Below are 16,151 nucleotides of genomic sequence, written 5' to 3'. Positions count from 1 at the left end.
ACTACCAGAATGCATTGCCCCACAGGCAAAATAGATCTATATTTGAAATTATGCTAATGACGTGCTAATCCGCCTTGTGCAAGTAGGTCACTGCGTGAAGAGAAATGGGGTTTAACGCTCCACTCAAGGTTATTTAATATATGTAGCAGCATGCATATACTTGTGTCTGCTTGTAATAGCTCTTTTTATGTCAGTTTCATAGTTCTTAACCACGGAAATACCATACAATTAAAATATTACAAAATGTGACATAACTGACCTTCTACTTTCCGGTTGGGGTTACTTCCCAAGGTTTCAATCTCCTGTTTATGTTTGTGTGGTAATTGAAACGTTTTTCTTTGCATAGAATAAAAAAACACTCTTCACAGTAATTCAAAGTTGACACTCGTTTTGTCCTCAAAATCATTGAATCACGTGATGTTCTGGTCGACTTATGACTTGAATGTCCGGTTTAAAGTGTTGTTATAGCATGACCAGAAATTATTGAGAATGTTAGGAATATGTTTAATTGGATTTCTAGTATAAACAACCTTGACCAGCTATCAAGTGCTTGGTTTCATTCAAGAGAGACATCTCCGTTAATCCTTTTTCATTAGTTTGTGAAGAGTTATCCCCCTTTGTTTACTTGCTAGCAGACGACATTTTCAGTGATCCTCAGTATGGATGATTTAGAGAAGAGGAAGTTGATTTTAGAGTATTATAACAAGGACATCAGATCAGCTAAAGTGATTTCAAGTAGAACAGGCATCCCTTTTGTCCACTGTTTATCGTGTTTTGAAAAATATTGCAAATGGATATGGCATTGAGCACCAGGGAGGCGCAGGTAGGCCAAGAATATTAACTGTCGGTGACAGGAGGTGGCTTGGTATTCTTGTTTCTAAAAACAAGCGAAGGAGTTTAGAAAACTTAAGGCTGGATATGATTGATAGAGGAACTGTGGCTGTCTGTAAGGAGACAATTAGAACTGAGCTGCATGCAATGGGTTGGCAGAAAAGTCGAGGAATTCCATCACCGATCATGAAACCTGAACAAAAGGAGCGAAGGTTGAACTGGTACTTACAGTATAGAAATTTTAACTGGGACAATGTGATTTTCTCAGATGAAAGTTCTGTGTGGCTGTTTCCTAATACACTGAAATTCTGGACCAAACAAACTGAGAAACGATTTCGGGACAGCATGGACCACGACTTTCTAACTTCTTTGATCAGTAGTATGCCCCGCCGCATTTAAGCCGCATTGCTGCCCATGGTGACTTGACAAAATACTAACTGTTCACCTGTCTTTGAATCTGCAGTTATGTTCTGCTAATATTCACATTTAAAACGTGAGTAATGAGTGAAAAAATAACAAAAATTACAATATTTAAATTCTCAATAATTTCTGGTTGTGTATCAAATGCCACGTATCTCTTCTAGGACAACTAATACATCTGTATATGACGACCGACAGCAAGACGTGTAAGGTGGTATCATTCATTGGATAAAACAAGTTTGGGCTTTTCATAAACATTCACTCTAAATACTGCTTTTTGCTTCAACAAATCATTTCATTTCAATAAATTGTTCTTGACAGAAGTGCTAATGGCCGATAGGTCCAATAACATCTTGATATCCAAGAGCTTCAATAACTACTTTTTCCAGCACTACGCCAGGCAATATAAGAGATTCCTACCTCGTATTGATAAAGCAAAACTACATTTCCCATGTACAGACACAATATATATAGCCTATTATGAATTCATAGGAAAATATGATTGCCCCAACGTTATTAAGGGACATTAAACATGTATGACTGCCATTCTAACATCAGTCAATACTGGATTGTGATTGGTTAATCAAAGTCATTCAGAGGTATATAAGCACGTTATATGCCTCTGGTTTTCCAACACAGTATGTATTGTATTTCAATCTGAATAACTCGGTTATGGTAGAATGGAGATAAAAGTACTGTGTTGGAAAATCAGAGGTATATAACGAAATGATAATAGCTCTAAAAACTACGCGTTCGGTTTTAAATCAAATTTAGCAACCTTGTATGACATAGTTTTCATCGTTCTCTACTGATCTGATCCCAAATTATGATTGCGCTCACTCCGAACTGTGATGTTATGTTATTTTGGAATCCAGAACTCTAAACCGTATCGTGATTCATCATTAACAAGAACTCGAGGCACAATCTCCGGCAGGAAATATTGGTTGTCTCTGGAAGTGACGGGCAACTATTCTACCACGAGACACCAAGAACCGGATGCTTATCGTGTATGCTTCATCACTCATCCGTTTATCATGACAACGAGGTCCGAAAATTCACCGAGGTTTGCATTTTTATTCATTATGTTGGATGGTCGTAATGAAATCATCAAAACATGATCCAAAGAAAATAGGGTATTAAAAGTACTTAAGGCAAATGGAATTTGACTTTAGGAACCGTTCATAATTTATGGCTAGGGGCGTTTGGGTGGGGTGCCTGGGTGGGGGTTGTGATGATAATTTTAAGGGAGGTTCTGGGAGGTAGGGGTGGTCATCAATGTTGTTCACATGTAATGGGTGGGGTGGGTGTCATCAATTTTGTTCATAAGGATATTTTAAAAAATTGCTTAAAATTATGGGAAGGGGAATTGGGGGGGGGGGCATTGATTTTGTACATGATATGCAAAGGTAGAGGGAATCACTTACTTTGTACATAAATGTTAGGGAGGTGATTCACACTGTACATGCTTCTGCATAAAAATCATCATCACCCCGTTGCCATAAATTATGAACGGTCCATTATTATGAGTTATTGTGGTGAAAACCCGTGAAGGTCCGGGTTAGAATATTGATCTTCAGTAACCCATGCCAGTCGTAAGAGGCGACTAACGGGATCGGGTGGTCAAGCTCGATGACTTGGTTGACACATGTCATCGGTTCCTAATTGCGAAGATCGATGCTCATGCTGATGATCACTGGATTGTCTGGTTCAGACTTGATTATTTACAGACCGTCGCCAGATAGCTGGAATATTGCTGAGTGCGGCGTAAAACTAGACTCCCTCCCTATTGTGGTGAATCTTCTCTCTGTGGGAGTCGTGACATTTAATTGCTGAGAACATTCAATACTACTCCTTGAAAACAATACACGTTCAACCTAAAAACTACTACTACTATTGTCGACTCAGCTGTACCTCGAGAAATCGAAACCAATAGCCTTGCTCCAAGGCTGTACTGAAGGCTAAGCCCATAGGTGTATAGTAATTCTATCCTTCAAAGACGCAAGCTTAGATACGTGGAGGGACGCCAGTCTGATAGAGGGTTATTTATATCTTTTATAAATTATCATTTAAACTATGAAGTATTACCTTGTGAAAGTCTAGGAAACCACGTACAATGTACTTATATAAAGCCCGTTGCCGAATCACAGTCTCATGGATCATTTAACATTAACTATAGTCTGTTTGTACCGATGAATTTCATTTTAAACAAAAAAGTAAATAAAATAAAGTGAAATTAAAATTGCGTATCCTCATAATTTTACCTTACCAATTGAATTGTATTACAAGGGGGTACGCGCAGTAGTTGGAACAGAGAAACAAATGCACGTGCGGTGCGTGATGAGCGTTAACTTAGACCACCGTAGAAACCAACCCTCCTTGTTTTCGGTGTTTCATTTTAATGTGCACACACCCTTGTAATACAAACCAATAATAGCGATTTGAAACTATGATCGTTTGTTAAACAACTTTTATCCTAAGTTGAATACAATTCTGAGATTTTAATGTTCAACTGGCAAGGTAAAGTTATGAGGATTAGCAATCTTACTTTCACTTTATTTGATTTACATTTTTGTATAAAGTGAAATTCATCGGTATGTTTTCAATGCAAAAATACTACACACATCCTGCCCCAGTGCCCCAGGGCGTACGTTATTACTAATGGCAAGCATGCTGAGGACAGTACAATCCTAAAGCGAAATACTTCACACACAAGCATAAAACTCTTACCCTACTGCTTTCATACAGAGACTGTAAGGAGAGTATGTGCTTCTTACGGTGTCGAGTGTGCACTGTACCCTGTACCCTTGCTCGTGTCCGGTTGTTACAGTGATGCTAGCGCATAGAAAGTGAGTTCAGGAAGTTTAAATGTGCCATGTGGTCGTGTAAACTGAAATTCACTTCCTGACCACAGTCATCGCTTTGAAAGTGAATGATAAATGAGTTTCTATCAATTCATATAAACGTGAAACTAGCTCTGTAAATACTGTAAACGTATAACTTTCTTCCGTATATGGCATTTGTATACGTAGCACTGCACAGTATGCTGGCCTGTGAAATAAGTGAACACAAGAGTATAGTGACCCGGAAGCAGTGATCACATCGTAATTAATAATAATAATAATGTGTCCATTTATATAGCGCCAAACTCCACACTAGGTATGCTCATAGCGCTAACAATCAAGGCCATTATTACCCCGGATAACCCAAGCTGCCTGTTAGGCGCTAGAAGGTTATAGTCATATGACTTTTTTCCACCGGGTACCCATTTTCCTGCTGGGTGAACAGAGACAATTTTGAACAAACTCACTTGCCTAAGGTGAGACCACATGTGTCACATGTGCTTCGTTGTGGGGCAGGACTCAAGTCCTAGAAACTCTCAGGAGTCAAGCTGCCAAACACGGTCACCCATCCAAGGACTCTCCGAGCTCGACGCTGCTTATCTTCACCGATTTGTGACCTGAGCTTTAAGCACAGGACCACGCGCCACCAGTCAGTGAACAGCATGCACTGCACCCGTTGTAGAAACATCCATGAACCTTTTGTCACGTGAATCAGTATATCATACTTATTGTTTTTGGTATATTAGTTGGTAACAGATGAATTTATTGTTATAATAAAGTCTCAACCAAAATTTTGTTGCTGCCATATTTTCTTGAAAACTATTTTTTGTTCCAAACACATGTCATTCAGTGCATCTCAACATCCCTTTGTTTTGGTATTCCAAGTTACATTGAAGGGTATATTTTAGAAAAAGAATATCTTGAGGTGAAATAGATTGTCTAAAATAAGGAAACAGACTCTTATCAAGGACTATCATTTTCCGAGATGGCCATCGGGGACTCAATTCATACACAGGATCAAGAAGAGAGCCGACATTTGCAGTTTATGTTCATAACATTCACCGATGTGTACGGCCAAAACGAGATGTTAGCGGTTGGCTTTCAGGATTAGTTATTATTAAATATCATACAATAACCATATTAGTTTCATCTGCTTTTAGGTGAGTGATTGAGTGAGTGAGTTTGGATTTACGCCGCTTTTGGCAATATGGGCTTCTCACATTGTACTCATCGAACCCGGGTCTTCGACGTGACGAGAGAACGCTTTAATCACTCGGCTACCCCGCCGCCCCGCTTCTTATGTTGCGATTCGCGAGAATGGAACTTTGAATAAGGTTATGCTAATAGTAATCAATACAGGTGGGAGAAAAGCTTCTACGGATTTGGGTTTACAAACATTCACCACATTGGTAAAACAAACCCACAAACCCATGGTGCTAACACACCTGACGATGTGGTCCGTGATACGAAACACGATCGTAGCTATCTGGAGAGCCCAAGGGACGCAACTCCGTGCAGCATATTGCGGCGCTTCAAATAACTGGGCCACCCGTGCCAAATATTATCAGTAACGCTGATGAGACTGTATAAGATTGGTGTTCCAGTCATTTGAAGCGCAGTTTGCGTCCCTTGGGCTCTCTAGATAGCTACGATCGGGTTTCGTATCACGGTCACATGGTCAGGTGTGTCAAAACTCTGCTAAAAGCAGTGGCAAAGTACGATTTTCGATTTATCTTAAGGATGTGTTTTGGAACCGCTATGAAATAGTGATGATACCAGAAAAGGAGGAGGTTTTGTCGTCCAATCGGCCGCGGTGTCACCTACAATAAACACTCGCAAAGTCAAAACAATTTTTCACCTGAAAAGGAGGGCTTATTGGAGAAGTCAATGTTTGGATTTATGATAATACATCGGACATAACTTTAGTCACTGTTAAGTTGATTTCACATTTTAGGTATATTCAGGTTTATATGTAGTCCGTTGAGACAGTGGCGCGAATGGATGGTTTGACGTTGTTCTTGAAGCGCTCTTTCAATACCAATAGTTTGGTGAGGTAACACCTCTTGAGTAACAATCACTCGATGACGCATCCTTTATATTATAAGTTGTATGCTTCTCTCGGGGGTAATACGGTCTGATGTACGCCTCTTTGTAGCAGTATTTAACGTATTTATCTTACCGTCATGTTAAATGTCTACAAACTATCATTTTATTTTATACTACCCATCAAAAGTTTAGACTCACTTAAAGCACTCACTATATGTTATGTATATGTATGTGGTTACATCGAAGATGAATTTCTCCACCAACTTGGGGGAACCAACTGAAAACCTTATGCAGATGAATTGCACAAGGATGATGCTTCAAATTGCGAAAGGCATGAGCAAATGTCGTGCATGTGAACAGATGCGTTTTGGTGTAAAGTTTTGTTAAGAATTCGCCAATTTTCACAGATTTTAATCATTTACTGAACTCATGACAATAATCTTTTCAATGTTACGAATATGTTTTACAATACACCAGTTCATAACTAAACAGTACCTTTAAACAGTATGGAATATTTTGCAAAAAGCTAGTTTAGAACAGTGGACAAGTAAGTGGCTACATTTACACTAGTGAGTCTAAACTTTTGATGGGTAGTATATTTTAAAGACCGACTATATGACATGTAAACAAAATGGCGTCTGCCCTTCGACTGGATTTTTTAAATCAGTGAAACACATTCTGACAATGTTAACACTGCTATGTAAATGGTTAATTATGTTTAAGTTGAGTGTGCAAACGATTTCATGTATAAAACAGTTTTAATAAAGCAGTGAAAGTCGGTAGAATAAATCTGTACATAGTGAACTCAAAAACAGCTAATCGAACGGTTTTCGAACTCCGGACACTGCATGCGTCATATTATGACGTCAAACGATTGTTAGCGATAGCTTCTCGGTGGAGAGTTTGGCGGTTACCGTGGCGGCGGGTTATATTTTTTCCATTTGTCACCCTCCTGGGAGGGGTGACACGGAAACTTGTTACAGCGTCATTGATAAATGAAATTAAAATATTTCACATGAAGGTAAGATAAGAGCTGATGTCCAGTATGATCACCAGTGTGTGTTTTGACAGACTTCCCTTATACATTTGGGGCGGTGGGAGAGCCCGGTGATTGAAGTTTTTGCTCATCACGCCGAAATCCCGGATGGGTTCCACACATGGGTACAATGTGTAAAGCCCATTTCTGGTGTCCCCCGCCGTGATATTGCTGGAATATTGTAAAAGTATTCAGTCACGCAATATTGGTCAGCACTGGGTAATTCACGTAAGGATAATGTCATATTTTCTGCCGAACTAAAGTTCACTCTCGTTAAGGGCTTACGGGTTGTGCAGCTTGATGCTGGGTTCTGGTCTGGTATGGTAGCACAATGGCTGGACGTAGTGCGCTGCATATTGTCCATGTCACGAGTCATAGGTCAGTTCTATCGGGACCTCGTTGATGTCGTGATGTCATTTTCCCAACGTGTTGGGCAAACGTCCTTCATTCATAGCATAATGAACAAAGGCCAAACATCAATGTCACGCCATGGCCAGCACTCGTTCCTGGCCGTTCCCCTCATAACAACTGGGACGTCATTGGCAGATGTGTACGTCAACATCACCCACCACTCGCCATGCACACAGTGCAGCGCTCACTGATGACTGAAACAAAATGATTTCATGTTACACTGGTCGACTCATCAGAAGCACGCCTCGAAGATCATAGAAGGTTATGTGGAAGGAATGCCTGAAGTAAGGAATCTCTTGGATGAGCACGTGTGTCGTGCTGACAAACCATGAGCCAAGATCATATCTAAACCAACAATTACAAGATTCTGACAGATCATGGGGACGTATCTCTGGAGAAAGACTAAAGGCGCCAGAAACTACTTTGTCACATATATGGTCATTTCGAGGAGTGAGTGAGTGAGTGAGTGAGTGAGGTCTTGTGCCGGGTTTAGCAATATTCCAGCAATATCACGACGGGGACACCAGAAATGGGCTTCCCACATTGTACACATATGGGGAATCGAACCAGGGTCTTCGAGCGAACGTTTTAACTGCTAGGCTACCCCGTGGTCCCTGGAATACATACTGGGCTGAGCGGAGAATAAAACAGAGCAGGAATATATTTACCTTACTGCTTACGTTATGATTGTTGGAACGCTCTGAAGTAAGAAGTGGCTCATGCTTGTGCCCCTTACAGTACTTATTTCATGTGCACTTTACTACACGTTTTCAATATATATGCATGTTACATCATTCTTAAGCACTCTTTTAATTACGTTTAATACCTTGCAAACTTGCATTGAAGCCAAGACGTCTTCTGGGTTTGTTACTGCGTGTGAATACATATGCAATATTGAAACTTTTATCTGAGGACGAAGACAAATTGCCTGCATACAGACAGTTCAAGAAATAAGAGTATTACCCCAGGACTCGCATTATTTAACTAATTCGCTGGCAGAACATATCATAATATTGCTCTTATATATGCTCAGTGGTGGGATAAGAGACATGACCGTTAACATTCTAGCTCCTTATGGGCAGCATGGGCTATGTGGGGTAATAATATCCATTATGTTGTATGCCCTTAGAGCATGGACTTGCTCCATATAACTTATGCTATATAACTAAAGTATAGTTCATTATAACAGTAGTTTGTTATACTATATAACTAAAGTATAGTTCGTTATAACGGCGCTATATAAGGGGCCTTATCATTATGTACAATCCTTACTCTATATTAAGCCTGTACCAATATATCACTGTTGAATGTTTCAACAATAGTCGATAAACTTTCAAACTCCAAGTCGACGTGTTCTGCCGACCAGAACATTGGAGGAAAGGTGGAAATACGTTACTTACGTCATGTTGGATGGTAAACATGTCTGAACCAGACAATAAAGGCCTGATGACGTGTCCTGAGTCATCGTGCCAAACAGAACGGTATACTCAACACCCGCACACAGTAACTCAGAGAACACACGTCATACAGTTATTCTCTCTCTCTCTCTCTCTCTCTCTCTCTCTCTCTCTCTCTCTCTCTCTCTCTCTCTCTCTCTCTCTCTCTCTCTCTCTCTCTCTCTCTCTCTCTCTCTCTCTCTCTCTCTCTCTCTCTCTCTCTCTCTCTCTCTCGCTGATTAATTAGTAAGGGACATACTCGTTGGTCATGGACTATTTATTACAGATTGTTAGATCATACATCCAACATATTCTTTGTTTAACCACCATCGGAAAGACTGTGGTCTGTTGTTCCTGTAACTGCATGTAGATCAGCTTAAACCGGTTTATTAAAACTACGTTTGCGTTGACCACCTGGTGCTGTGTAATCGTGTGGTTTGGTTTGGTCGTTGTTTTACACCACACTCAGCAATATTCCAGCTATATGGCGGCGGTCTGTAAATAATCGAGTCTGGACCAGACGATCCAGTGATCAACAGCATGAGCATCGATCTACGCAATTGGGATACGATGACACAGCCTGATCACCTGATCCCGTTAGTTGCTTCTTACGACAAGCATGGCTTCCTGAAGACCAATTCTAACCCGGATCTTCACGTGTTCTGTGTAATCTTGAGACAAGCAGCACATAGTGACGGGATGTTCCCCAGATTACCAACAGGGTGTTACCGTTTATAGAGAATAGTTACGGATGTAGAAACGAATGCTGATTACCAAAAGAAGTACTATGGTGTACCACTGAGTCACAAATGTCTTTATCGTCACCACTGATACATTCCCACATGCTCATGATACAGAGTAAACTATGGTTATACCGAACTCAAAGGGACTCCTCATTTTGGTTCGTTATAACGGTAGTTTGTTATACTATATATCTAGGTATGGTTCGTTATAACAGTAGTTTGTTATACTATATAACTAAAGTATAGTTCGTTATAACAGTAGTTTGTTATACTATGTAACTAAAGTATAGTTCGTTATAACAGTACTTTGTTATACTATATCTAAAGTATAGTTCGTTATAACAGTACTTTGTTATATTATATAACTAAAGTATAGTTCGTTATAACAGTAGTTTGTTATACTATATAACTAAAGTATAGTTTGTTATGTCAGTAGTTTGTTATACTATGTAACTAAAGTACAGTTCGTTATAACAGTAGTTTGTTATACTATGTAACTAAAGAATAGTTCGTTATAACAGTAGTTTGTTATACTATGTAACTAAAGTATAGTTCGTTATAACAGTACTTTGTTATTCTATGTAACTAAAGTATAGCCCGTTATAACAGTAGTTTGTTATACTATGTAACTAAAGTATAGTTCGTTATATATAACAGTAGTTTGTTATACTATGTAACTAAAGTATAGTACGTTATGACAGTGTTTGTTATATTATATAACTAAAGTATAGTTTGTTATTTCAGTAGTTTGTTATACTATGTAACTAAAGTATAGCTCGTTATAACAGTAGTTTGTTATACTATGTAACTAAAGTATAGTTCGTTATAACAGTAGTTTGTTATACTATGTAACTAAAGTTTAGTTCGTTATATATAACAGTAGTTTGTTATACTATGTAACTAAAGTATAATACGTTATGGCAGTGTTTGTTATTCTTTATAACTAAAGTATAGTTTGTTATGTCAGTAGTTTGTTATACTATATAACTAAAGTATGTTTCGTTATAACTAGTTTGTTATACTATATAACTAAAGTATAGTACTTTATAACAGTAACTAAAGTATAGTTCATTATAACTGTAGTTTGTTATACTATATAACTAAAGTATAGAACATTATAACAGTAGTTTGTTATACTACATAACTAAAGTGTACAGCAAGTGACCGGGTCAAAAACGTTCGTTACATCCGTCAGTTTGTTTCAGGGGAGCTCGTTATAACGTAGTTTACTGTTGTCGGAATCGTAGGATCGACTCTTCTTTCAGCAGACATTTTATGATTATGGAATTAATATTGCTACGTTTATTAATTTTTATTAATTATAATGATAAATGAAACACAGTGTGCAAAATGACATGTAACTTGACATGAAAAATGACATGCTCGTCATACATGACAGGAGTGGCCGAGGCAAACACCCACAATGAAATACATTCATGGATTAATGGACACACTATGACACATTGACATTAACCGTTTCTAGATATGACACCCGACACAATAAAATGGTCCCGAAAATGAAGATTTCGTGATAACCGGATTCAGATATTATCATACAGCTGTTGTGTGGAGAAAGGACATTGTGGCCGTGTTTAGCTACAGGGAAGAGCGTTGAGGCTTTAACATCTCTGCAAATATACTTTACCTTTAGATATTTCTTTACACTAGCAGCAATTGCATGCGTCAAGGAGACCGCCCTGTATGACACAGTACGTTTATTGACATTACTTCTACAGAGAATCTAATTGAATACCCACATACTTAATCTAGTCTCTTTACCTAGGTGATGATGAACTGTGCTGTAGGGGTGACATAGTGTCTGTTGATACAGCGCAGTTGTAACACGGTAGACAACGTCAATTTTGCCGTCGTGGTTTACAAACCTTCGTAAGAACGTCATCCAGCTAATACCAGGACATCCACGCAGCTGATAACTATGAGTGTGTTAAGGCGAAACCTTGCTGAAATGCAGAAGATGGGATGTCATATCGACCTATTTTGATGTCATGACATACTGAAGTGTTAGGGTCATGATGGATAACGATACAGCATGATACAAGCCAACCTGCATCTGTATCAAGGATGTTGCATGGTGGCATGAACGATGAAGGGTTTCAAAGGGACAACACCGTACTGTGATGAAACGTGTTGTATGTATGACGATATATATATCGATGTCTTTATATCGATGAGCTCTGACAACCAGCAATGAAAGGCTGGGTTTTAAAGTCATGCAGCTACAGACTGGCTTGTGGTGGCATTGTTCTCGGATTTCTTCAGTTTGTTATTGGCTTTGGCCTGCCGGCGTGGAAACGAGATGCACATATTATTTCTGGATTGTGGCAGAACTGCACCGAGTTTTTCAAGTGTGAGTCTTACTCAACACACTCGAGAGGGGGTATGTATATGAAAGTGTAGATTTTGACTACTAACACAGTCGTCAAACTCTCAGCATTTTTTGATATTTTTGGATAAACAATTGGGACTTGTTCATATAGCACCCGTAAAAGGGCGTCTTTAAATTGGTCTTCAGGAACCCACACCTGTCGTAAGAGGCGACTAACGAGATTGATGCTCATGATGTCAGTCACATGATTGTGTGGCCCAGATTCAATTATTTACAGATCGGCATAGTTGCAAGATAGCTGAACGAGATTCCAAAGAGGAAAAACACACACACACACACACACACACACACACACACACACACACAGACACACACACACACACACACACACACACACACACACACACACACACACACACAATAAGGCCTTGAACACCACGCCTCATGACATTGATCGATGTGCCGACCATAACCAAACCGAAACTTTATCACGTATTGGATAAAGCATTAACACCTGGTGTCTCATCGTTGAAACGATTACTTCGAGTCCGAGACGCGGATCCCCCGGTGAGTCGGTTTATGAAAATGCAAGTGTACAATTAATATAGAACCGAGTGATTAAAATATTACTTGGCCATGTTAATGATGAAAAATCTAGACGGAAGATGTAAGTATCATTCTTTTATGTTTGAATGAGAAAATTCTAAATCACTCGTACATCATAGCACCAAAATCATACTGGATTAACACATATTTGACCCTTCATGCACGGATAATATATATAAGTATAAGGTATCTTGGATCTTTGGTTTTGGTATCCGTTTATTAATTATCATCATTATTTGCTATTACTGGAATATTTTGTTTTGGTGAGAGATTGAGTTCAGTGTAATATTGCTTTTTGACAGTATTTCATTTATATGACAGCCTGTCAGCTCATTGCAGGAGAATGAATCGACAATGATGTAGGTCTGAGACGTTTAATACCTTGTTAACCCACAAGCGAGGGAATGGTGCTGTCAAACCTAGACTAATTATCAGAGCGAACAATAAGGGAAGTAACTCCGCATAGCAAATGACGTGCCTTTATACGACAAGGTCGCCCGAGTCCCCATTGCTTCTCGCAACCATTAACGGTAATCTCTGAAAAGATGTATTCATACTTCATTCTGATTTTAAACTAATATTGCCCGGAAACAAACTTAATGTTTGTCTTGGCCTCGCAGTGATATATACTTCGATAGTGTACTGTGTCCTGAAAATGTTATATAATTATTATCGACGGTCATGCAGCAGTTCTTCCCATAATGGCAGTTCTTTATCATTAAGCTGTTTCTTCGAATAAACATTACTCAGTCGTTCAAACAGAACATTTCATGTTACATTCAAATCCATATGCAATCGGCCATGTCGAACTTCTTAAAAGGAGAAAAAGGAAAACTAGATTCTCGCCAGGCCTAGCGCAACAGATTTAACTCCTTTAAACCAAATATATATACATATATATATATAACTAATAACTCATTATTATATATCTTATGTCTCTCTCTATATATGTATAACACTAATAATTGTATTAAATACAGTCTATCTCTCTAGTTTCTATCTATCTACCTATCTATGTTTCTATCTATCTTTCTCTCTCTCTTTCTTTCTCTGTATATATATATATGTATGTATGTATGTATGTATGTGTGTGTGTGTGCGTGCGTGCGTGCGTATGTATGTATGTATGTATGTATGTATGTATGTATGTATGTATGTATGTATGTATGTATGTATGTATGTATGTATGTATGTATGTATGTCTGTTGGGACTCCTTTAAGCCATATTTATATGTTCATGTCTGTGTGTATAAACTATATCCACTACATAGTGGCACTAGATTTGCAATATGTATTGTGTGTTTCAGGTTGGTTTGATGCTGTGAGAGCGTTGGAGGCCGTCGCTCTTGTCAGCTACTGCATATGTCTTGTCATCTTGTGTGAACTCAACTGTACCTCGAGGAACATCCACGCCGTCAGCTGTGACAGGCTCGGCCTCCCAGCTCTGTGTATCTGTACGGGTAGGGCTGTTTACATATCCTCCGTTTTCATAAAACCGGCATTGTTTGTTGTTGGAGATGTTACTCACATGTTAATGTCCCTTATATTTGATCAGTAAACTCACGGATGAACTCAAACATTCCATTGCTATTTTCACACAACAATCCCTTATTGCATGTCAATTTTCAAGCTATTAATGTAACACAAGTGATTGGCAACACTGACATTTATTGTGTGCATATATTAACTGCATTGTCAATGTGTCAATAAAGTGGGCATATTTTATTGGTATACCTGGTGATCGGAATCACAAGGATTGGTTCCAGTAATGGTCATGAGATGATAAAGGATTTGTGGACATACAGTAAAACTCCTTCCATCTGTTTGCGGCATTAGATACAATGACAGTGTAATCCTTGAATAAACTATAAAATAAACATCCGAAGGAATCTATACCAAAACCCAACGGCTTCTCTGGCCCCAGAAAATTAATGTTTTATGAATTATTCATGATATCTGTAATCCTATGCTTCGGACAATACTGGCTATTTGAGTTTTTACGTAACAAGGCTCTAATTCACTGTTTATTAAGTAATAACGTATTTCAGCTGTCATATCATATTAAGAATGATTGGGTTGGATTTATTGCCAGTTTTAACATTATACCATCTTGATGTGGTGGAAGTTTCGAAGTGATGCAAGTCTCGCACGCTTATTGCAGTTGTGAAACCTGTGATGTATGATGCTCACAAGCATAGGACCATATTCGGAACGAATCGGGATTCGAACCCTCGACCGTAATTTTCTTTCGTTCCCATGGGACTCTATACTTACCACGACTTGGCACCCATACCAATTAAGACTCTTCATGGCGCTTTATGACATTCTGTACTAACGCAATTGTCGGAAATATTTATAATGTCATTTATTAATTCTACCGTTTTGCTTAAATATTCGATTTTACGAATTGCCCGAAATGAGTTTTTTTTCGTTTACCGGATTGAATTTGGACTGACATGCGATGATAATTGTTATTAATGCTGGCTTTATGTCTGACGAATTTCAGGTAAAACAAGGCGTTGAACAAGGCTGTGTCATATCTGCTTGGCTTTTTATTAATGACCTACTGTCTCAGCTGAACAACTCTGTTTGAGGACGTAATCTTTCATGGGGACAATATCCCTGTATACGCCTTGTTGATGACGCAACGTTATCATGTAGTAGCATGTGCGCCACTATGATGCATTAGTAATAGAAAGTAAACTGCACGGCATATTATCACTGTTTAGATACATCTGAAGCAGAGGGACGGTTGGTAGCCTAGTGGTTAAAGCTTTCGCTCGTCACGCCGGAGGTCTGGGTTCAATGTGTGACGCTCATTTCTGGTGTAGCCGGTCGTGATATTGCTGTAATGTTGTTAAAAGTGGCGTAAAACCATACTCACTCAGCCAGTCTGTATCACATCCGGTAGAGCACTGTGGTTATGGAGACGTGTTAAATCATATCCTGAAAACCTTGCTGACATTACGAGGCATAAAGGATCATCTCCTATACAACCTGAAGAAAACCATTGTGGTACACATGCCAGTGATGTTGCTGAACACGTTTTTATGTCATGTCAAATCAACCTCCTTTTATAACAGATTTTGAGATTTTCTGGATGTTAGCCTATTTGTAGAACTATAGTCCGTTTGGATCAAAAGCGGACCGATGAATTGCAATGTAACTCGAAAACTAATAAACATATAATACTCAAAGAAACGCTGATTATAATCAAAACATCAGACCAACTCTGTGGTTTGTTTGCAGAATTTATGTTCTAAAATTAAAATAGTTGTTTAACAAACTATCATTTAAATTTTGACACAGTTCACTATTTGTTACGAGGGAGGAGTGCAGAGAAAGGGTCAGCCAGGTATTAGAGAAGCACGTGCACAAGTGCCCACCAAGTTATTGATTCATTATCCTGTGCTGTGCCGTCTCCATCTTTTCTCG

The 16,151-nt window shown here is 38.8% G+C and overlaps 1 protein-coding gene and 2 long non-coding RNA genes across 4 annotated transcripts in view; 1 reads left to right on the top strand and 2 right to left on the bottom strand.

Moving 5' to 3' along the window:
• The window catches only part of LOC124285459 (toll-like receptor 4), a 43,150-nt gene extending 39,073 nt beyond the window's left edge, over positions 1–4,077 (bottom strand). For both annotated transcript variants that reach the window (XM_046721693.1, XM_046721691.1), the window contains exon 1: positions 3,979–4,077. The gene's annotated coding sequence lies outside the window, so the exon portion shown is untranslated. The remainder of the gene's footprint in view (positions 1–3,978) is intronic.
• A 2,334-nt stretch (positions 4,078–6,411) lies between these two features.
• Positions 6,412–16,151, bottom strand: part of LOC124285476 — a 24,224-nt gene continuing 14,484 nt past the window's right edge. Inside the window, exons 3-4 of the long non-coding RNA XR_006900826.1 lie at positions 8,916–8,922; positions 6,412–6,422 (exon numbers count right to left, since the gene is read on the bottom strand). This is a non-coding gene — a long non-coding RNA (uncharacterized LOC124285476). The remainder of the gene's footprint in view (positions 6,423–8,915; positions 8,923–16,151) is intronic.
• Positions 14,115–16,151, top strand: part of LOC124285475 — a 4,785-nt gene continuing 2,748 nt past the window's right edge. Inside the window, exon 1 of the long non-coding RNA XR_006900825.1 lies at positions 14,115–14,176. This is a non-coding gene — a long non-coding RNA (uncharacterized LOC124285475). The remainder of the gene's footprint in view (positions 14,177–16,151) is intronic.

The sequence above is a fragment of the Haliotis rubra genome, unplaced genomic scaffold (assembly GCF_003918875.1).
Source record: "Haliotis rubra isolate DU_JTF1 unplaced genomic scaffold, ASM391887v1 Scf360, whole genome shotgun sequence".
Lineage (NCBI taxonomy): Eukaryota > Metazoa > Mollusca > Gastropoda > Lepetellida > Haliotidae > Haliotis > Haliotis rubra.
The sequence above is the reverse complement of the archived record's forward strand: the minus strand, read 5'-3'. Positions and strand labels throughout refer to the sequence as shown.